Below are 21,963 nucleotides of genomic sequence, written 5' to 3'. Positions count from 1 at the left end.
GGAGTAGGCCATTCGGCCCTTCGAGCCTGCACCGCCATTCAATATGATCATGGCTGATCATCCAACTCAGTATCCCGTACCTGCCTTCTCTCCATACCCCCTGATCCCCTTAGCCACAAGGGCCACATCTAACTCCCTCTTAAATATAGCCAATGAACTGTGGCCTCGACTACCCTCTGTGGCAGAGAGTTCCAGAGATTCACCACTCTCTGTGTGAAAAAAGTTCTTCTCATCTCGGTTTTAAAGGATTTCCCCTTTATCCCCTTTATCCTTATCGACCCGAAACGTTGCCTATTTCCTTTGTGTTTCGTCCCGAAACGTTGCCTATTTCCTTCGCTCCATAGATGCTGCCGCACCCGCTGAGTTTCCTCCAGCACTTTTGTCTCCCTTGGGTTTTCCAGCATCTGCAGTTCCTTCCTTGAACTCCATTGTCACCTGGGTTGGTGGGTGGGTGGAAGGTGGTTGTTGTCCTCTGACGTCACGGGGCAGTATGACGTCACGCCGGGCGGGCTTTCAGGCGGGAGGGCGGGGTCACTGACCCGGAAGCGCTCCCGGCCCGGCGGCCGGTGATGCAGAGCGACTTCCGGCGTGGCTGCTCTGGCTTTTTCCCTTTTCTTCCGGAGGAGGAAAGAAAAACAGAGGAAAAAAAACCGGAGACGGAGACGGAGCCCGGCGGCGGCACTGGCACCGGCACTGGCACTGGCACCGGCACTGGCACCCGCACTGGCACCGGCACTGGCACTCGGTGAGGCGGCGCCCGGCCGGCCGGCGGAGAGAGGGTAGGCCAACCCAACCCAGCCCGGAGTGGGGAACACGGGCGTGGGGGGGAGGGATGGGAAGACAGTGGCGGGTGGAGGGACGGAGAGAGAAGGGAGGGAAGGAGAGAGAGGGAGGGAGAAGGGAGGGGAAGGGAAAGAGAGGAGGGTGAAGGAGAGGAGGGAAGGGGAGAGGAAGGGAAGAGAGAGAGGAGGGTGAGGGAGGGAATGAGAGAGAAGGAAAGGGGAGATAGGGAGAGAGTAGGGAGGGAGAAGGAGAAAGGAATGGAAGGGGAGAGAAGGATAGAGAAGAGAGGAAGAGAAGGGTAAGGGAGGAGAGAAGGGAAGGAGAGAGAGGGGAGAGAGGAGAGGAAGGAGGAGGAAAGGGGAGAGAGAGGGAGAGAGAAGGGAGGGGGAAGGGAGAGGAAGGGAGGAGAGAGGGAGAGGAGGGAGGGGAGGGAGGAGAGAGAGAGGAGGGAGGGAGAAGGAGAATGGAAGGAAGGGGAGGAGAGAGGAGAGAGGGGGGAGGGAGAGGGGAGAGGAAGGGAGAAGGAAGGAGGGAGAGAAGGAGAGAGAAGGAGAAGAGAAGGGGAGGAAGGGAGAGAGAAGGGAGAAAGAAGGGAGAGAGAGAGGGGAAGGAGGGAGAGAATGAGAGAGGGAGAAGAGAAGGGAGAGGAAGGGAAGGAGCGAGAGAGGAGGGGAGAGGAGAGAAGAGGGAGAATGGAGAGAAGGAAGTGAGGGAAGGAGAGAGGGAAAGGAGAGAGAGAAGGGGGAAAATGGAGAGAAGACGGGGGAGAGGAAGGGAATGAAAAGAAGGCGAGAGGGAGAGAGAAAAGGAGGGAGGGGGAGAGATTGTGGTGGAGGGATGGACGGTGGCAGATGAAGGGATAGGGAGAAGGAGGGAGGGGAGAGACAGAGATGGAGAGGTAGAGATGGAGAGGTAGAGAGTGAGGAGCGGGGTGCAAGGAGATGGAGGCGGGAGGTGAAGGGGTGGGTACAGGAGTGAGGAGGAGGCAGTGGGTGATGTGGAGGAGGGTGAAATGGGGAAGGAGGGAAATGATGAGTGGGGAAGATAGACGAGGATGGAGTATGGGGGTGGCTAGAGAAGAAGGGGGAGGGAAATTGTCAAGGGAGGAGTGAGGGAGAATGGGGTACGAGACAGAACGGAGAGGGGAGGAAGGAGATTGGGTCAAAGAGCGAAGGAGATGAGAGCGGGGAAATGGTGAGGGAGAAAAGAAGGAGAGAGGTTAATGGAGATAGATGGGGAGAGGTAGAAGGAGGAGAGGAAGGCGACAAGGGAGATCGGGAGGGAAAGATGGGGGAGGAATTCTGTGAAAGGGGAGGTGAGGGTAAGAGAGAGGGGGAAATGGGACAGGCTGAGGCTGAGAGAGGAGGGTGGGAGAGGTAGAGATGTGAGCGAGCAGAGAGGCATGGGTGGGGGGGAGAGAGGATGAGGGGTGAAGGTGGGGGAGGATGTATGAAGGGTCCTAGGGGTGTAACGGAGGGGGCTTGACAATGGTGATGTAGGGAGGGGTGAGGGAATTAGGTGAAGGACGGTAAAGGAACTGACTGCTGGAGGGAAGTGAATCTGGATTTGGTGGGGGGGGGGGGGGGGGGGGGGTGAGGTTTTGTAGCTGTTGAGGAGGGGAGCCAGAGTGATGGCCAGAGCAAGCAGGTGGTGAAGCACTCTGGCTTGTAAGGAGGGGGAAGCAGGTTGTGTGGGAGGGTGGTGAAGTTGGGAGGAGTGGGGAGGGTGTGAGATATTGGCTGTGGAACAGAGACCAGACAGGGGGCAGAGAGGAGGAAACTGCCAGGCTGCTGTAGGAGGTGCAACAGTGGAGGAGGGGGTGTAGGTGAGGCAGGCCGAGGAATCGGGGCTATGAATGGGGGATCGGGCTGGGGAGGAGAGGAGGGCAGAGAGGATGCGGGGGAGATTCTGAGAAGGGGTAAGAGAGGAGGAATTGGAGGAGGGAGATGAGAGGTTGGGGAAAAAAGGAAAGCAGGTATAGGTGAGGGGGGAGAGGTTAATAGAAAAGTTCTGGGAAGGGAAGTGGGGAAGGGTAGAGGAGAACATCATGACTGGAACGTGAGGGTGATGTGTGTGAGAGGGATCAGAAGAGATGAAGAGAATGGGGGCAAGAATGGATAAGGAAAAGAGTGAAGAACTATGCAATGGAGGGGAGAGGTAAATCAGGAATGATTTGGTAAATGGTTCAATGAGTTTATGATGGGGCTGTGGAGTGGGACGGGTTGGACTGGGAATGGAAAGCCGGTATTTAGTGCGTTGGACAAGGGTCGGATGAGAGAGGAAGTTGTGTGGGGCAGGTGGAAGGGAAGAGTTGGCCGCTGTGAGGGAGAGCAGGTGGCGTGTGTGGGGTGGTTGGGAATTGGGATGGAAGGAGGTTGGAAACGATGAGTCGGGGAATATGTCGGAGGAGGACGGTGATGAAGCAACGAGCCTGTTTACCCTGTAATGCTGCTGCTGCTATGAGAATGACTGTGTTGGATGTCAGTGGGCATGAAGTGCCATGGTGAAACATCTATGTTTACAAATGGAGCTTTAACTTGATCTGATGCCATTTCGGCAAATGTGAAGAGTATAAATCGAGTTACTTTTACGCCCTTTGTTTCTTATTTCACTGGCGGCGGGGAGCTACTGTGCAGCAGGCTCCTGCTGCTGGAGGCTTGTGGGTGTCTGGGAGTGGGCTGTGTTTTGGCACAACGCTGCATTGGCATTTCATAACTGGCAGCGCCGAGGCTAAGTTTTCTCCACGCTGCTGGTCTTTCTCTCGTGGGCTGCCAACATCTTGCGGTGGTGACGGTTGTAGGATTGCAAAAGTTGTGGAGCGGCAGCACCTCGGGGGAATTGGGGGGGGGAGGAATCGGGCAGAGTCTTCGAACATTTCTCCTGATTTAAATCGTAAGCCAAATTCTTTATCGAGGCAGAATTACTTGGAATTTGAAATCTAGACAATAGACAATAGGTGGAGGAGTAGGCCATTTGGCCCTTCGAGCCAGCACCACCATTCAATGTGATCATGGCTGATCATCCCCAATCAGTACCCCATTCCTGCCTTCTCCCCATATCCCCTGACTCCACTGTTTTTAAGAGCCCTCTCTAGCTCTCTCTTGAAAGCATCCAGAGACCCTGCCTCCACCGCCCTCTGAGGCAGAGAATTCCACAGACTCGCCACTCTCTGTGAGGGAAAAGTGTTTCCTCGTGTCCGTTCTAAGTGGCTTACTCCTTATTCTTAAACTGCGTCCCCTGGTTCTGGACTCCCCCAACATCGGGAACATGTTTCCTGCCTCTAGCGTGTCTTCGCCTTTTTTTAAGAGCTCTATTTAGGATTCCTAATATCTTGATAAACACAATGCTGCAGTAACTCGGCGGGACAGGCAGCACATCTGGGTAGAAGGAATGAACAGAACTGGACTAAAGAAGGGCCTTGACCCAAAACGTCACCCATTCCTTCTCCAGAGATGCTGCCTGTCCTGCTGAGGTACTCCTACATTTTGTGTAGGAGTAAACCTCGATGTAATCAGCATCTGCAGTTCCTTCCTACAGATTCCTAATATTTTATTCAAGAAGGAACTGCAGTTGCTGGAAAATCGAAGGTAGACAAAAGTGCTGGGGAAACTCAGCGGGTGGGGCAGCATCTATGGAGCGAAGAAAATAGGCAACGTTTCGGGACGAAACGTTGCCTATTTTCTTCGCTCCATAGATGCTGCCCCACCCGCTGAGTTTCTCCAGCACTTTTGTCTTCCTAATATTTCACAATGACCTCAGATGGAGGCCATTCTACCCGCTGGGTCCATGCCATCTCTTCCTGGAGCAATCCAGTTAGTCCTTGCCTCCTCCTCTTTATCTCTCTGCGTATGTTGACGTTTATTCTCTCTCATACGTGGCCCTTTAATTCCTTTTGCTGTCAACCTGTGCTTAGGATGGTTTACACCATCCAATTAACCTTCCAGCTGTCTGTGAGATGTGGTAGGAAACTGGAGCACACAGGGGAAATGCACCTGATTACAGGGGAAAAAAACACATGCAGATTCCACACAGATTGAACGTGGCTTCTCGGAACAGAGAGACATCAAAGCAGCATTAACCACAGTATCGTTATTTTCCTCAGACCCCCCTCCCCCCATGCCATCCAAATGGAGGGGGGTGTCTGGAGGAAACTACGCTTGAGTCAAAAGATTTTTGTGGAAAGTTTGATAGAAACATAGAAAATAGGTGCATGAGTAGGCCATTCGGCCCTTCGAGCCTGCACCGCCATTCAATATGATCATGGCTGATCATCCAACTTAGTATTCTGTACTTGCCTTCTCTCCATACTCCCCTGATCCCTTTAGCCACAAGGGCCACATCTAACTCCCTCTTAAATATAGCAAATGAACTGGACTCAACTACCTTCTGTGGCAGAGAATTCCACAGATTCACCACTCTCTGTGTGAATTTTTTTTTTCTCATCTCGGTCCTAAAAGACTTCCCCCTTATCCTTAAACTGTGACCCCTTGTTCTGGACTTCCGCAACATCGGGAACAATCTTCCTGCATCTAGCCTTTCCAACCCCTTAAGAATTTTGTAAGTTTCTATAAGACTCCTGACGGGAAAATAAATGTGAAGGTTTTGGTAATGTCAATAATAATAATAATAAATACTTCATTGATCCCCTCAGGGAAATTCAGATGTCCAGAAGCCCCCAACCAACAAACCCACACATTCAAAATGAACGCAGACAGAAAATACATAAAATCCAATGTGTACAATACCTGAGAGCAATAAATACTTAAAAAGACCAATAATTAACAATTAAAAAATGCAAAATCCATCCCAGAGTCCACTCTCCCCTCCAGCACTGAGTGTTTAGATAAGTGTTTAGATACAGAAAGTAGGGAAGAGAACATGGATATTCAGCATAGACCAGTGGAGCCAATTGCCTTTTTTATGTGAGACGTTTGATTGATGAGAGTTAGGGATATTAGTATCTAATTATAAATAGATCAAAATTACAAATTGAGGTTTAAAGAAAATACTGTAGTTTAGTTTAGAGATACAGCGCGGAAACAGGCTCTTTGGCCCACAGTCCGCACCGATCAGCGATCCCCGCACATTAACACTATCCTACACACACACTAGGGACAATTTACACATACATCAAGCCAATTAACCTACAAACCTGTCCGTCTTTGGAGTGTGGGAGGAAACCGAAGATCTCGGAGAAATCCCACGCGGTCACGGGGAGAACGTACAAACTCTGTACAGACAGCACCTGTAGGCGGGATTGAACCCGGGTCTAATGCGCTGCAAGGCAGCAACTCTACTGCTGTGCCCCTGTGGCCACCCCTAAAAAAATCAATTTCTGTTTAGTTTTAATCAAATATTCTGATAGCTTAATGTTTAGAGATACAGTATGGCAGCAGGCCCTTGGGCCCATCTAGTTCATGCCAGCCATTGATCACTCATTCACACCAGTTCTGCCATCCCGATTTTGCATCCACTCGCTACACACTAGAGGGCCAATTAACCTACAAACCCACACGTCTTTGGAATGTGGGAGGAAACCAGAGCACCTGGAGAAAACCCACACGGCCACAGGGAGAACGTGCAAGCTTCGCGCCGACAGAGAGTGGTGAATCTCTGGAATTCTCTGCCACAGAAGGTAGTTGAGGCCAGTTCATTGGCTATATTTAAGAGGGAGTTAGATGTGGCCCTTGTGGCTAAAGGTATCAGGTAGTATGGAGAGAAGGCAGGTACAGGATACTGAGTTGGATGATCCTGCACCTATTTTCTATGTTTCTATGACAGCACCCGTGGTCAGGATTGAACCCGGGTCCCAGGTGCTGCAAGGCAGAGGCTCTTCCAGCTAATGTTGATCTTAAGCTGATCTTGAGGAGAATATAGCGTAGAGTTTGTCGTGTGATGTGGAAGACAGTTTATGTTGATGGCTTGAGTTGTAAATTGAGTTTTGATTTATTGCTCACATTTCATTTCTCTCGCAACTTTTGGATCCAGCTGCTGCACCGTACATTTTTATCTTTGATATATGGTTTATGTGGTTTAATCAAGATCTGCGGGCAGTAATGAAAAGAATGAAACCATGATTTAATAATCACAAGGATATGTTACATTCTTCCCGAGCGTTTAATTATAGCTGTGTGTAGGCTTTTCTGTCACTCGCCTGGCTTAACCAGGATGAGTTCTTTCATGTACTGATGGTTAACGTTAGCAGATCTAGTTAGTGATGGATTATATAACATTACTAGTATTGACAGAGCAAAGACAGGTGGGTGGAAGAGTTGCACGTCTATCATATGTAGGAAGGAACTGGATGTAGACACAAAAAACTGGAGTAACTCAGCGGGTCAGACAGCAGCTCTGGAGAAAAGGAATAGGTGACGTTTTGGGTCGAGACCCTACAGACTGAGACTCAGGGGGAAATGGAAACGAGATATAGACGGTGATATAGAGAGATAGAACAAATGAATTAAAGATATGCAAAAAAGGAACAATGCTGATTTAAACCGAAGATAAACACACAAAGCTAGAGTCTCAGCGGTTCTGGCAGCATCTGGAGTAAAGGAATAGGTGACATCTATTATGATCTATTGATAAAGAAGGGGTGACTGACTTGCATTCCACCTGTCTTCTTCACGGACTTGAGCCCAATAACCTACCTCTGTATTGTACGTCTAAAATAGGGAACCAGATTAAGGGGTTCAGGTGTGGGAGGCAAATATCTATTGAGCCCACACAAGGGAAATGAAAGGAGCGAGTTTTAAAGGAAAAGGATAACACCAAGTGCTGGAGTAACTCAGCGGGTCAGACCGGTTCTCTGGAGAACCTGGACAGGTGGAGTTTCTGGTCCGGAACCTCCTTCAGACTGATTGCAGTAGCGAGAAGAGTGGTGTTGGGCAGGGCGATGCCAGGCAAGCGATAGGTGGATACGGGGGGGGGGGTGTGTTATTGGCAGGTGGTTGGACAAAGGCCAGGAATGGAAAGACAAATGAATCTGGGATAAGAAGAAATGTGAATGCATGAGAAGGGCAAAAGTGGGACAAGGTGGGCGGGGAATGAGGGGGGCTGGTTTGTGGGAGAAATGGGTGGGCACCCAGGTGGGGCACTGGGAAGAGGTGCTTGTTGGTTCATTTCCTAAATTTGTGAATTTCAATGTTCATATCTTTTGGGTTGCAAGGACATCGAGAGAATTTAATGCCATGGGACTTGTTGCTGCCTACACACGCAGTAACTTCAGTCTGAAGAAGGGTTTCGACCCGAAATGTTGCCTATTTCCTTCGCTCCATAGATGCTACCTCACCCGCTGCGTTTCTCCAGCATTTTCTGTCTAATATCTCTACCTTGACTTGCCTAACAATGCAGACTAACAATGGATTTATTTAAAACAAAAGGTTCAGGATTAACTGTACAGTTCTGTCACGGTTGTTTACTGGTTTCTCTCATCTATTTCATACTATTTCCCTCTGTTCCTCCTTGGCTGGGATGTCAGTATGAAGACAGTTTAAATATTAGATTTTAGCGATATTGACCCAGCGAACCCCGGACACTAGAACTATCCTGTACACCAGGGATTGTTTACAATGTCACCAAAGCCAATTAAACCACAAACCTATACGTTTTTGGAGTGTGGGTGGAAACCTGAGCACCCAGAGGAAACCCTTCTTCACAGGGAGAACGTACAAACTCCATACAGACAGCACCCATAGTCGGGATTGAACCTGGGTTTCTGGCGCAGCAACTCTGTGCCACTGCCGCCCTCAGGCAGCATCTCTGGAGAACATGGAATAGCGACCTTTTTGAGTCGGGTTGTAAAATATTAATTCAGGGACTTATCCCATCACCGACACAGATTATCCTTTTACTTTTGCATTCAGTGCATTAACTAATAAAGCAAAGTGTCCCTGAGGCTTTAAAAAATAAAACAGTTTAATGACCTGTTCTACATTTTAAGGATCTGAGGACAAATGCTCCAAGAACCTTCTGTTCCTCTGCATCATTCAATATCTTACCATTAATTTTATATTTTCTCACCCTTTTTTTTTGTACCTTCCCAAATGCATCTCACACTTCTCTGAATGAAATTTCAATTGCCGGTTTTCTGCCCAACTGCTCAGACCTTCTCTCTATCCTTTAGCCTTGCTTCCTTGCTATCAGTTTTATGACCAGTTGCAAACTTATTTTAATCCTAATGTGTGCTTCCCTACAGTCTAAATGATTAGTCTGGAATGAGCAGCGGGCCGAAATGATTAGTCTGGAATGAGCAGCCAGAGGAAGCTATAGAAGGGGTTACAATTGACTTATTAAAGACATTTGGGCCGATGTACGGACTGGAAGGGTTTAGAGAACTGCAGGCCAAATGGGACCAGCCCAATATTCCAATTTGGTCAGCAGGACAAGATGGGCCGAAGGGCCTGTTTGCATGTTGTAATGCTCTATGACAAAACATTGTCCAAACTTGGCATGTTCATTTTACCAAAGAATTTCCTTCCAGTTATTCAACTTCAAAAATATATTTGACAGCTTGTGAAGGGCTTCAGGTTGGGGTTATTCCTAGGTGGCTGGTGAGCTGCAAGATCCCAGTTCTATGTGATCTGGTGGGTAGGGTGGCTCAGTGCCACAAGCTGAAATTGGGATGAAGAAGTTGGGCATGATTTGCTCCTGTGATGTTTGCTCTGTTTGTGGCACGTGTGGGGTAGGGGATTGTACACATTTGTTTCCTTGTGAATCCATCACAAAGATGGCTCATCAACACCTCCACTTCCTTAGAAGATTGAGGAAGTTCAGGATCTTGCCGAATACTCGATCGAACTTCTACATGTGTATGGTAGAGAGCACATTTGACTGACTGATTCACGGACTGGTTCAGTAACTCCAATGTCCCATGATGCTGCCTGACCTGCTGAGTAACTCCAGCATTTTATTTCTTCTGTGAAAGTGTGAAAAATATACATCTCCTAAATGCGCTGGGACGCATCCTCAGTGCTGTGACCTGGGGTCATCGGGTGTTTGGGGTCTCACAACATCAGACACCCTCGCCCTGGCGACCCAGCCGAGATTGATCAGGCCCCGACTTGCGACCCAGCAGCAACTGCCCACGGATCAGCCATCTTAATAACCACTGCAGGGACTGGGCTCTGTGGGGTGAGTCCTGGCCGGGCTCCTCCTGCGTCTCACCAGGTTCAAGGCCTGTGCGCTGCACCTCTCTCTCCTTCTCCGAGCATTTCATTCTCGCTTGGTGGATTTTTAGGCCATGGTGATTCATTAGGCCTTTCCGTATTTGTCTTCTGGATTTTTCTCAGAATTGTCCAGAAGGTTTGTTTTGTATTGCGCAGAATTCTTGGACAATCAATGGTCAAGGTCCTTGGGTACTGCTTCCAGTTTTGGTCTCCTGATCTAAGAAAGGGTGTGCTTGCCATGGAAGCAGTGTGGCAACGGGTCACGAGAATAGTCCCAGGGATGGGAGCTTTGTAGTAGGGGGGGGGGAAGATCTCACATTGTGACTGCATTGTCTAGTAATTGTACAGGTGACAACACAGTTGCACAGCTATTGAAGCTACAGCCTCCATGCTCCAGAGACCCAGGTTTGATCCTGACCTTGGGTGCTGACTGTGTGGAGTTTGCATGTTCCTCCTGTGACCGCGTAGGGTGCTACGGGTTCCTCCCACATCCCAAAGACGTGGGTTAATTGGCCTCTGTAAATTGCTCCGTGCCTGTCGGGAGCAGATGAGAAAGTGGGATAACATAGAACAAGTGGGAATGGGTGCTCGATGGTGTGTGTGGACTTGGTGGTCCGAGGGGCTTATTTCCTTGCTGAATCTTTCAATTAATCATTGAGAAGAAATCTTGGAGAAGTAGGACTATACAGTGGTGCTGTCGTCAGAGTGAGTGCATGGGTTTCGCACAGTGGCTCCAGTATCTTTTAACACCGGAAAGTTGTGCTGCTAAAAAACATAGAAACATAGAAAATAGGAGAAGGAGGCCATTCAGCCCTTCGAGCCAGCACCACCAATCATTGTGATCATGGCTGATCGTCCCCTATCAATAACCCGTGCCTGCCTTATCCACATATCTATTGACTCCACTAGCCCCTAGAGCTCTATCTAACTCTCTCTTAAATCCATCCAGTGACTTGGCCTCCACTGCCCTCTGTGGCAGGGAATCCCACAAATTCACAACTCTCTGGGTGAAAAAGTTTTTTCCCACAGTCTTAAATGACCTCCCCTTTATTCTAAGACTGTGGCCCCTGGTTCTGGACTCGCCCAACATTGGGAACATTTTTCCTGCATCTAGCTTGTCCAGTCCTTTTATAATTTTATATGTTTCTATAAGACCCCCCTCATCCTTCTAAACTCCAGTGAATACAAGCCGAGTCTTTTCAATCTTTCCTCATATGACAGTCCTGCCATCCCAGGGATCAATCTGGTGAACCTACGCTGCACTGCCTCAATCACAAGGATGCCCTTCCTCGAATCAGGAAGTAAACTAACCTCCCTTCATTGAATCCATTTGCACTTCACTGTGTAATTTGGTTGCAACAGAATTACAACAGTGATTAGGAAGTTCGGCATGTCCCCAACAACTCGAACCAACTTCTACAGACGCACCGTAGAAAGCATTTTATTGGGAAGCATCGTGGCACAGTTTGGGAACCGCTCCATCCAAGATGGCAAGGAATTGCAGAGAATTGTGGATGCAGCCCAGACCGTCACACAAACCAGCCTCCCTTCCATTGACCTCATCTACATTTCATGCTGCCTCGGCAAGGCCAACAGCATAATCAAGTCTCACTCCGGTCATTCACTCTTCTCCAGTCTCCCGTCAGGCAAGAGGTACGAAAGTGTGAAAAAACACACCTCCAGATTCAGGATAGAGAAAATTGCTAGAGAAAAACTCAGCGTGTGAGGCAGCATCTGATGAGCGAAGGAATAGGCCGAGGCCCTTCTTCAGGCACCTCCAGATTCAGGGACAGTTTCTTCCCAGCTGCTCTCAGGCAATTGAACCATTCTATCAACAACTAGAGAGCGGTCCTGAGCAGCTATCTATCTCACTGGTGATCCTTGGACTCCAGAACCAGGGTCCACAGTTTAAGAATAAGGAGTAAGCCATTTAGAACAGAGACGAGGAAACCCTTTTTCTTTCAGAGAGTGGTGAGTGTGGAATTCTCTGCCTCAGAGGGTGGTGGAGGCAGGTTCTCTGGATGCTTTCAAGAGAGAATTAGATAGGGCTCTTAAAATAGCAGTCAGGGGATATGGGGAGAAGGCAGGAACGGGGTACTGATTGGGGATGATCAGCCATGATCACGTTGAATGGTGGTGCTGGCTCGAAGGGCCGAATGGCCTATTCCTGCACCTATTGTCTATGTCTATTGTGTATGTCTATGTCTATCTTTAATCGGGCTTTACTGGACTTATCTAATGCGCTAAATATTATTCCCTTTATCACATATCTGTACACTGCGCACGGCTCGATTGTGATTGTGTATTCTCCTTCCGCTGACTGGTTAGCACACAACAAAACGCTTTCACTGGACCTTGGTACATGTGGCAATAAACTAAACCAAACTGAATTGGTTACAATAAAAAGCACCCTGGTATAGCTAGGTGGCGGAAGAATAGGTGGAGATGGAAGGGGAAAAGTTAATGGGCTTGTGAGGGATAATGGATTATAATAAGACTGCCGATATACTGGAATGTCACGTTTAACAAAGCTGAGACCGTTCCTTTGAAGGTGGACAAGGAAATACAGTTAATAACCTGAATTTCTGTAAGGTTTTGACAAGGTTCCAGTGAAAGTTAATAGCTGAAATAAAATGTCACGGGAGGGTTCAAATGCAGTGCAAGATTGGACTTTGGTTTAAAAACAGGAAACTGAGAATGTAAGTCGGTGCCCTGAACATTGATTACACGATCCTCTATTTATTATTGACCCAGCGGCTGATCTATTGCACACAAAATCATCCTAGTTTAGCCATAGAGTCACAGAGTCGAACCGTGTGGACACAGCCCCTTCGGCCCAACTTGCCCACACCGGCCAACAGGTCCCATCTACACTAGTCCCACCTGGCAGCGTTTGGCCCATTTCCCACTAAACCTGCCCTTTGTACCTGTCTAAATGTTTCTCAAACGTTGCAAAAGTGCCTGCCTCAACTACTCTGGCAACTCGTTCCATACACCCACCACTTTTTTTTTGAATAAGTTATCCCTCAGATTCCCATTCCATCTTTCCCCTCTCACCTTAAATCAACGTTCTCTGGTTGTCTTTCCCTAGTCTCGGCAAGAGACTCGGTGTGCCTACCCGATCTGTTCCCCTCATGATTTTATACACCTCTATAAGATCACCCCTCGGCTTCCTGCGCTCCAAGGAATACAGTCCTAGCCTAGCCTGCTCAACCTCTCCCTGTAGCTCGGTGTTGACTATGAGAAGTTAGAGCTGAAATACCCTCCCATGAACTTTTGTTCCCCTAGGCTTTCATTTCAGTCTACATAGCGGACGTGTTTGGTTCCACTTGCAGGCCTATGAATGTTTCCTCTCTTCAGCAGATCGTGTCTTCTTAAGGTTGCTTGATACAAGTCTGAGGTTTCCTCCACAGTTGGCAATAATTGAATCCAGCAAGGAATGCAAAATATGCTTATTGCCATAAATACCTAGGAGTGGCAACTTCTGAACTCGAGATGAGATACTTGAAAGATTACACCACTTGCCTTGGTTAGCCGTACTGCTGGTGCTGAAACGTGGAATGATCGATTGCTCGATGCAGCATGGAAACAAGCCCTTCCACTCACCGTGTCCACGCTGACCATCGATCACCAGTTCACTTCTGAAGAAACGTCACCTGTACCGTTTCTCCTTAGGCGCTGCCTGACCTGCTGAGTTACTCTAGCTTTTTGTCGACCCATTCGCATTAGTTCTATGTTATCCCACTTTCGCATCCACTCTCTGCACACTAGGAGCAATTTTACTGAGGGCAATTAACCTACAAAACTCGCACGCCTTTGGGGTGTGGAAGGAGCACCTGGCGGAAACCCACGTGGTCGCAAGGAGCACGTGCAAACTCCACTTGGACAGCACTCAAAGTCAAGATCAAACTCGGGTCTCCAGCGCTGAAGCAGCTGCTCCAACAGTTGCGCTGCTGTGCCGTTCTATAGAATGATCAGGTGGTAACACCCATAGTGATCGCCAAATGTAGACACAAAACGCTGGAGTAACACAGTGGGTCAGGCAGCATCTCTGGAGAGAAGGAATGGGTGACGATTTGGGTCGCGACCTTTCTTCATTGATCACCAAATGGTTGGTATCGTACTTATGCCACACAGTCAGTGCTGTGTTATTTGTTTGGGAGAAGCAGAAAGTAAAGGGGCCCTTGACATTGCTCCAAGCGTGGCTTCAATTGTCAGTCTTCTGAAACAATGTCTTGTTAGTAACATAGAGTACAGTCTTGCAAGAGAATTCTCTACCTGTCTTAGCTGAGATGTCCCCTCTGCAAGAACAGATGGGTCTGTTGTGACAGATTTTAATGCCTCTTCTGTGTCCGATGTTACAGTCACATCGTGAGAGCTTCAATATTGTAAACAGCAGGTTGCAGCATCTTGGTGAGTGCGAGGGGAAGTGTCAGAATTCATTCGGAAATGAATTATTACATTCTAAATTAATCCAAGTACAGGCAAGTGTGAGGGGGGGAAAAGTGCTGATCAAAAGAAAACACTACTTAAGCACCATGTAGTTATATTGAAGGATTTATACTCGTCCTAACCAGATCTGTTGCCATCCTCGCTGGAGCAGACTGCGGTCCACACACACTGAAGTGCGAATGTTGCTGATGAAGCCCCTCATGCAGCGTTCTGAGCTCGAAGCAAAGTGAAGGATGAGCTGGGTAATCGCCCATATGTGTTGCACGTCGCTCTTTATGAAGCTTGTTCATCTCGTAGTTGGGTAGTGGAATCTCACCCCCAGAAAATCTGCCAAAGGTTGATGCTACGATGCTGAGGGAACGCGGCAGATCAGACACTTGATAGACACAAGATGCTTGGAGTAACTCAGCGGGACAGACAGCATCTCTGGAGAGAAGGAATGGGTGACATTTGGGGTCGAGACCCTTCTTCAGACTGATGTCAGGGGAGAAAGAGATCCTAAATAAGGAGAAAGAGATCCTAAATAAGGAAGTATAAGGTGTGAAAACAAGACAAAGGGAATGGAGATCAAGGAAAATGTAAAATAGATCATTGTTAGCTGAAAAAAACCCTATTCCTTTTCTCCAAAGGTGCTGTCTAACCTGCTGCATCACCCTAGCTTTTTGTGTCTATCTTTGGTTTAAACCTGCATCTGCAGTTTCTTCCTATAGATCAGACACATGGTCTTGCAGAGGACACCGAAGACCCATGCCTCCTCTCGTGCCAATGTGAATCATTCCACTGCATTGTTTTGAAAAGAACAGGGAACTTCTTTATTTGTGTGTGTGCGTGTGTGTGTGTGTGTGTGTGTGTGTGTGTGTGTGTGTGTGTGTGTGTGCGCGACACACACACACAGACAGACGCACACACAGAAACACACACACACACACACACACACACCGCACACACGCGCGCGCGCAACACACACACACACACACACACCGCATCAAAACAGATTCAGCTATTTGATTTATATCTAAAGGATACATAAGAAAAAGATACATTTTATAAATATAAAACATATTTAATTTGAAGTATTCTGACCTAATACATTGCCTTGTCGTGTTATCTAGGGATGCTGCTTGACCCGTTGAGTTACTCCAGCAATTTGGCTTTTTCTCAGCTATTATCTTATATTTTCTTCCTTTCATTTCAGCTAGCTTTCAGTTAAATCTGTTTAACTTATGAAGTGGTAGCCCTAATGTGATTGCAGTAGGGGATGTCGTCAGAAATGTGGACCATATAAAAAAAGTAAATATGTTCGATGTTTAAAAGCTGTGTAGGAAGGGAAAGGTTTGAGGGTAAAGAGTTTGACCTTTGTCACCTATTCCTTTGTAAGTAATATAACTCCAGTTTGATTGGGCCCAGTGGGGGAGTTCAGAACTGCTTTAAGAGGTAACCTCCGGAGACGAGGAAACACTTTTTCTCACAGAGAGTGGTGAGTCTGTGGAATTCTCTGCCTCAGAGGGCGGTGGAGGCAGGTTCTCTGGATGCTTTCAAGAGAGAGCTATATAGGGTTCTTAAAAATAGCGGTGTCATGAGGATATGGGGAGAAGGCAGGAATGGGGTACTAATTGGGGATGATCAGCCATGATCACATTGAATGGCGGTGCTGACTCACATGTGTCATGTTGCAGTTCCTTTTTTCTACAAAAGATAGGATATGGGGATTAAATGCTGATCAGAGGAACTCAGCAGGCCGGGCAGCACGTCTGGAGAAAAAGGATGGGTGACATTTCGGGTCAGGAACATTCTTGAGACTGAAAGTAAAGGGTGGAGGTGAAGAGCTGGAGGCGAGGAAAGGCCAGAAGCAACCGGGGCCAGTAACAAATGACCTTGTGTAGATGGTTGTTAGGAAGAAGCTGTCCCTGAACCTGGAGGTCACATGGTGGAACTCAGCAGATCAGGCGGCATCTATGGAGGAAATGGGCAGACGACATTTCGGGTTGGGACCTGAAACGTCACATGTCTATTTCCCTCCACAGATGCTGCCTGATCCGCTGAGTTCATACACCAGGCGTATGTGTTAGTAGTTGTGTGCCCAGTGTGAGGAGTAGCTGTAGGTAATCATAGATAGATACAAAATGCTGGAGTTATGCCCCTGTCCCACTTAGGAAACCTGAACGGAAACCTCTGGAGACTTTGCGCCCCACCCAAGGTTTCTGTGCGGTTCCCGGAGGTTGCAGGTGGTTGCCGGAGGTTGCAGGTGGTGGAAGCAGGTAGGGAGACTGACAAAAACCTCCGGGAACCTCTGGGAACCGCACGGAAACCTTGGGCGGGGCGCAAAGTCTCCAGAGGTTTCCGTTCAGGTTCCCTAAGTGGGACAAGGGCATAACTCAGACGGAACAGGTAGCATCTCTGGATAGAAGGAATGGGTGAAGTTTCGGGTCGAGATGCTTCTTCTGACCGTCGCGAGAAAGAGGCACAGAGATATGGAAGGGTAAGGTGTGAAAAAGGGGCATCAAAGAAGATTCTTTTGATTTAAATGGGAACCAAGATGGGGCAGGCATTTTCTCTTGTCATTTGCCATTGAAACTTCCGATGCAAAGGCTAAGTGCAATGGAAATATTATTTATTTTAGGACCATAAAATCCTTGGGCTTATTGCCTGCTTGCATAAAGAAGCTTCCTTTGCCACTGGCCTCATTACTGCTGAGGTTTCATTCAATAAAAAAGATATTAGATAAAAGTTGCTCATTGATAAAAACCTCCTTCAACTTTAGTGCGTTTGGTTGCCTGAATGTTCTGTTTATTGAGCTGAGGAATGCTGGCGCCCACAGAATACATGTTCTCACTTTGATCCTTGGTGTTAGGGAATGGAGAACAAAGCTTTGCTGACTCGCCCTGGCAACATCTGTCAGCCACCATTTTCAGGAGTAGGTGTGAAAATTACCACTTCCTACACCAGTTATTTGGCCTCCTGTATCTGAACAATATTTCTCCATTTCTTTTGGCTGTGAAGAATTCGAGTTGTGCGGGTTGCTTCAAGGTGAGCCAAGAGTGTTTTATTGTCATATGTCCTGAAACGGGACAATGAAATTCTTACATGGAGCAGAACGACAGATATGTAAACGTATTACTCTGTAAACACCCAAGTCTATTTAGTTCTCTCGTTTTCACACCTTACCATTCCATATCTCTTGGGTAGACAAAAGTGCTGGAGAAACTCACGGGTGCGGCAGAATCTATGGAGTGAAGGAAATAGGCAATAGGTTTCAGGCCGAAACCCTTCGGGTCTGAAGAAGGGTTTCGGGCCGAAACGTTGCCCATTTCCTTCGCTCCATAGATGCTGCCGCACCCGCTGAGTTTCTCCAGCACTTTTGTCTACCCAAGAGATATGGAATGGTAAGGTGTGAAAAAAAGACGTAGTACGGTCATGGGCAGATTCATGGGTAATTTTCGGCCCCATTTCCGTAACCGGCTTCCGTCTCCGCACCAAAGATCCCGTAGCGGAGCAAAGATACTAGTGCGGAGACGGAAGCCGGTTACGGAAACATCCTCGTAAAAATAAAAGTTCTTTGGTAAAAATCTTCTCTTCATTTTCAGAATTATAATTTACTAACACAAACTGTTCCCCCGCAACTTTGATTACACTGCGAGTCGGGTCGGGTTACTGAAATGGATGAAAAAAAGGCCCACGTTCCGCTCCGTTGCATACTACACGTCAGCCCATTGCATTTAGAAGGAGTGGTCCTTATATAGGATCTTTGGTAGATAGTAGTTCAGTACTGCTCTCTGGTTGGGGTCGGGTCATTCTGTTGCCTGGTGGGAAGAAACTGTCCAAGAATTTGGAGGCGCGCGTTTTCCCATACACTTCTATACCAGAGAAGAGGAAGTGGCTGGGGTGTGACTTGGCCTTGATTATGTTGCTGGGCTTGCCGGGGCAGTGTGAGGTATAAATGGAGTCAATCGAAGGGAGGTTAGTTTGTGTGATGGTCTGGGCTGCGCCCACAATGCGCTGCAATTAAAATGCAAGGAATGGAAGTATATGAATCATATGCAGATCAGTGCGATTAGTTTAATTTGGCATCATAGATATTGTGGGCCTAGGGCCTGTTCCGATGCTGCACTGTTCTATTGTTCTGCAAGATCTGTTCACTCCACCTGTCAATCTGCACTTGGTTTCCGTTTCCGCATTGTCTCAATTTTCAGATTCTCGTTCTTGTTTCAGAATACCATGGATCCGTAAACAGGTCAATGAGGTGATTATAAACGCATGCAGGTTGTTTCCCTTTGTTTATTGAAACCTAGAATGTAAGGGCATGGGGGTTATGTTTGAATTGAATGCAATGTTTGTTAGGGCATAGCTTGAGTATTGCGTACAGTTCTTGTCGCCGTACTGGAAAGAGGTGACTGGGCTGGAAAGGAGATTAAAGAGGACATTGCCAGGATCAGAAAATTATACATGAGGAGAGATTGAATAGGCGGGTCTTGCTTTCTTTGGAAGGAAGAGGTGGAGAGGGAACTCAATCGTGGAGTATAAAATCACAAAGGGTGTGGACCAGCATTTCTTGGCTCGAGAATCATCCAGAGAATTGGCCTCCATCCACTGTCTTCTGAGGCAGAGAATTCCACAGATTCACAACCCTCTGTGTGAAAACGTTTTTCCACATCTCCATTCTAAATGGCTTATCCCTTATTCTTAAACTGTGGCACCTGGTTCTGGACTCCCCCAACATCGGGAACAAGTTTCCTGCCTCAAGCGTGTCCAAATCCTTAATAATCTTATATGTTTCCGAAGACCCACACCATCCTGGCCACACGCTCATCTCCCTGCTACCTTCAGATAGAAGGTACAGGAGCCTGAAGACCGCAACAACCAGGTTCAGGAATAGCTACTTCCCCACAGCCATCAGGCTATTAAACCTAGCTCGGACAAAACTCTGATAATAAATAACCCATTATCTGTTATTTGCACTTTATCAGTCTATTTATTCATGTATTTATATAATGGTATATGGACACACTGATCTGTTTAGTAGTAAATGCCTACTATGTTCTGTGTGTTTTCTGAAGCAAAGCAAGAATTTCATTTTCCTATCTGGGACACATGACAAACTCACTTGAACACTTGTCCCATATAAGATCCCCTCTCATCCTTCTAAATTCCAGAGTGTACAAGCCCAGCCACTCCATTCTATCAATATATGACAGTCCCGCCATCCCGGGAATTAACCTCGTGAACCTACACTGCACTCCCTCAACAGCAAGAATGTCCTTCCTCAAATTTGGAGACCAAAACAGCACACAGGTGTGGTCTCACTCGGGCTCTGTACAACTGCACATAGAACGGTTACAGCACATAGAACGGGCTCTTTGGCCCACAATATTTGTGCCGAACATGATGCCAAGTTAAATTGATCGCATCTCCACATGATCCATATCCATCTATTCCCTGCACTTCCAAATGCCTATCTAAAAGCCTCTTAAACGCCACTATCATATCTGCTTCCACCACCACCCCTGGCAGTGCATTCCAGCCCCTCACTCTATATAAAATAAAACTTGCCCCCGCACATCACCATTAAACTTTCCCCCTCTCACCAGATAACTATGCCCTCTAGTGTTGGACATGTCCACCCTGGGAGAAAGGTTCTCTACCTGTCTACTCCATCAATATATTCAAGAAGGAACTGCAGATGCTGGAAAATTGAAGGTAGATAAAATTGCTGGAGAAACTCAGCGGGTGCGGCAGCATCTATACAGCGAAGGAAATAGGCAACGTTTCGGGCCGAAACCATTCTTCAGAAACGTTGCCTTTTTCCTTCGCTCCATAGATGCTGCCGCACCTGCTGAGTTTCTCCAGCAATTTTGTCTACCTTCGACTTTCCAGCATCTGCAGTTCCTTTTTGAACAGGTTTGATTCTGATCACAGGTGCTGCATATATGTGGATTTTGCACGGTTTTCGGGTGTTCCGGTTTCCTCCTACATCTCAAAGACATGCAGATTTGTAGGTTAATTGGCCTCTGTAAATTTCCCCATGTGTGTAGTGAGTCGATTCATAAAAGAGCATATTTGCCCTTGGGGCAGCACAGTCGCGCAACTGGTCGACAGACCTGCAGCCTCGCAGCGCTAGAGACCCGGGTTCGCTCCCGACGTCTGGTGCTGTCTGTATGGAGTTTGCACGTTCTCCCCGTGGATTTCCTCCAGGTGCTTCGGTTTCCTCCCACATCCAAGAGGCACGTGGGGTTGTAGGTTAATTGACCTCTGTAAAATTGCCCTGAGTGGGTCGGAAGTGGCATAACATAGAACTAGTATGAGCTGGTGATCGATGGCTGGCGTGGACACAGTGGGCTGAAGGGTCTGTTTCCATGGCGCATCTTTCAGTGCAACTCAATGCTCTGAGCATGTCTTTCCACGCTCCTTAGTTTGCAAAGTTTACAAAGCATTTGGACAGATACAGGGATAGGATAGGTTTAGAGGGATATGGGCCAAATGCAGGCAGTTGGGATTGGTGTAGGTGGGGCATGTCAGTCGGCGTGGGCAAGTCTGGCCGAAGGACCTGTTTCCACACTATATAACTCTCTGACAAGATAATTACATGATGATATTTAAGAAGGAACTGCAGATGCTGGAAAATCGAAAGTAGACAAAAATGCTGGAGAAACTCAGCGGGTTGAGGCGGCATCTATGGAGCGAAGGAAATAGGCAACGTTTCTGGTCGAAACCCTTCTTCAGACTGATGTGAGGGTGGGGGGGGCGGGAAGAAGAAAGGAAGAGGTGGAGCCAGTGGGCTGAGGGAGAGCTGAGAAGGGGAGGAGAAAGTAGGGACTTACATAATTAATTTTATTTATTCTATATAATTTCATCTTTTGCATGGTAACTTATTTCTTCCAGTTCCCATTGCAACATCAAACGTGTGGATTAGTTATTTTTCCTGGCTGCACATTCTGCACGGTGAGATGTGTGTGGGATCTACCTGGCAATACTGCCCATTTCCCATTTATTTAATTAAAAACACACTGCTTTACTGAAATCCTTGATCACACTGGCACTGACAGTCCCTGTGAATTTGTGTGTGCAGGAGATGCAATTCTCAGTGAATATTTAGCAAAGCATTAAATTTAGTGGGGTTTTGTAGTTTTTTTTTTAATGTTTCCTATCTAGATGTGTGATGAAGTGCAGGGTGAGGTCTTGTTGCATTTTCCATCTCTGGCTTGTGTACATGTCATTCCCCAAGAAAAGTTATTGCTGGGTCGCCCCATAGGAAGTTTTAAATGTGTCTCGAGCTCTTCAAACTGTTCACTTTGCATGGGGAGGCACGGTGGCGCAGCGGTAGTGTTGCTGCCTTGCAGCGCCAGATACCCGGATCTACGGGTGCTGCCTGTACGGAGGTTGTACGTTTTCCCCGTGACCTGCATGGGTTTTATCTGAGATCTTTGGTTTCCTCCCACACTCCACAAAGACGCACAGATTTGTAGGCTAATTGGCTTGGTATGAATGTAAAATTGTCCGTAGTGTGTGTAGGATGATGTTAATTTGCAGGGATCGCCAGTCGGTATCGAGGTGTTGGGCCGTAGGG

At 47.6% G+C, this 21,963-nt stretch overlaps 1 protein-coding gene across 5 annotated transcripts in view; it reads left to right on the top strand.

Annotated features, from left to right (window-relative positions):
* The first annotated feature begins 531 nt into the window (after positions 1–531).
* LOC129713532 (casein kinase I-like) overlaps positions 532–21,963 on the top strand; it is a 198,276-nt gene continuing 176,844 nt past the window's right edge. For 2 of the 5 annotated variants that reach the window (XM_055662622.1, XM_055662621.1), the window contains exon 1: positions 532–779. The gene's annotated coding sequence lies outside the window, so the exon portion shown is untranslated. The remainder of the gene's footprint in view (positions 780–21,963) is intronic. The other 3 variants (XM_055662624.1, XM_055662623.1, XM_055662625.1) reach the window with 2 other exon arrangements.

This window comes from Leucoraja erinacea, chromosome 36, assembly GCF_028641065.1.
Source record: "Leucoraja erinacea ecotype New England chromosome 36, Leri_hhj_1, whole genome shotgun sequence".
NCBI lineage: Eukaryota > Metazoa > Chordata > Chondrichthyes > Rajiformes > Rajidae > Leucoraja > Leucoraja erinaceus.
Note: the sequence above shows the minus strand (reverse complement) of the source record. Positions and strands in the feature narration are given on the sequence as shown.